Source organism: Triticum aestivum, unplaced genomic scaffold (assembly GCF_018294505.1).
Source record: "Triticum aestivum cultivar Chinese Spring unplaced genomic scaffold, IWGSC CS RefSeq v2.1 scaffold210812, whole genome shotgun sequence".
Taxonomy (NCBI): domain Eukaryota; kingdom Viridiplantae; phylum Streptophyta; class Magnoliopsida; order Poales; family Poaceae; genus Triticum; species Triticum aestivum.
The window spans coordinates 1-959 of NW_025297944.1; the positions used below are offsets into that span (position 1 = coordinate 1).

The 959-nt window shown below is 33.6% G+C and overlaps 1 long non-coding RNA gene across 1 annotated transcript; it reads left to right on the top strand.

The window, feature by feature from the left end:
- Positions 1 to 950, top strand: LOC123179141 (uncharacterized). Its single transcript, XR_006490134.1, has 3 exons — positions 1 to 75; positions 152 to 231; positions 702 to 950. It is a non-coding gene; the product is annotated as an uncharacterized lncRNA (long non-coding RNA).
- The last annotated feature ends 9 nt before the right edge of the window (positions 951 to 959 follow it).

Here is a 959-nt window from a genome sequence, read left to right on the forward strand (position 1 = left end):
AATGTGGTGCATGCTCATATATGTGCCGAGAAAACCCTTTCTACGAAAGACGGTGCAAAGAGAAGTGGAGGCAAAGTATGTACATTTATCGCCGAGCAGGAAAAAATGTGATTCACCTTATTATTCTCATGACATATTTAATTTTTTGTAGACCTACTTTATAACTAATATGGAGCCAGTGAATATGTGGGACTTTATTTACATGGTTTTGGAAGAACTTGGATACAAAAGGTGATATTTCCTATTCCCTCGTACTGTATCAATTCCGTAGTTCACATTTTTAACCTCTTTTATCAACAATATATCTAAGTTACTTCAACATGCATGTACAATATTATGCTTCGATGAAACAAAATAAAGTGATTGTCCTATGCCACCAACATCACATGTTCCTACATTTGCACGCACAAACGACTACTGTATTTATTTAGAACAACTGAGACTTAAGTACATATAATATGTTGTCGATTGGTTGTAGAACATAGTACATGTATACAGCTACATGTAAATGTGGGCTTGCATTTTGTAGAGTAAATAGTCACATTTCTTCATTGTTACCTATAATTATAGTGTATATGTATTAAGCTATCGGGCAACATAATGTTACATTACCAAGATATAATTTTGTTAGGACAATGGTTTATTTCTTCTAATAGGAGTAAGAATTGTTCATATAACTAACTAATGGAACTATTTTGCAGCCGTTTCAGACTAAGAATACCTTTATGCCTTCTGGAGCCAATAACATTTGTGGTAAACTGGAGCTATAATAATATATTCTCGCACTATGGAATGCGTTAACCTGGCATGCTAACATCCACAAGAATTAAGTATGCGACCCTCAATAGAACATTCAAGTGCAACAATGCTGTTGAACAACTTGGTTACAAAGCAATAGTCTCACTCAAGGTTGTTACTTTAATTTTTCTTTGTTCAATTTCTATACTTAGTATTTTCTT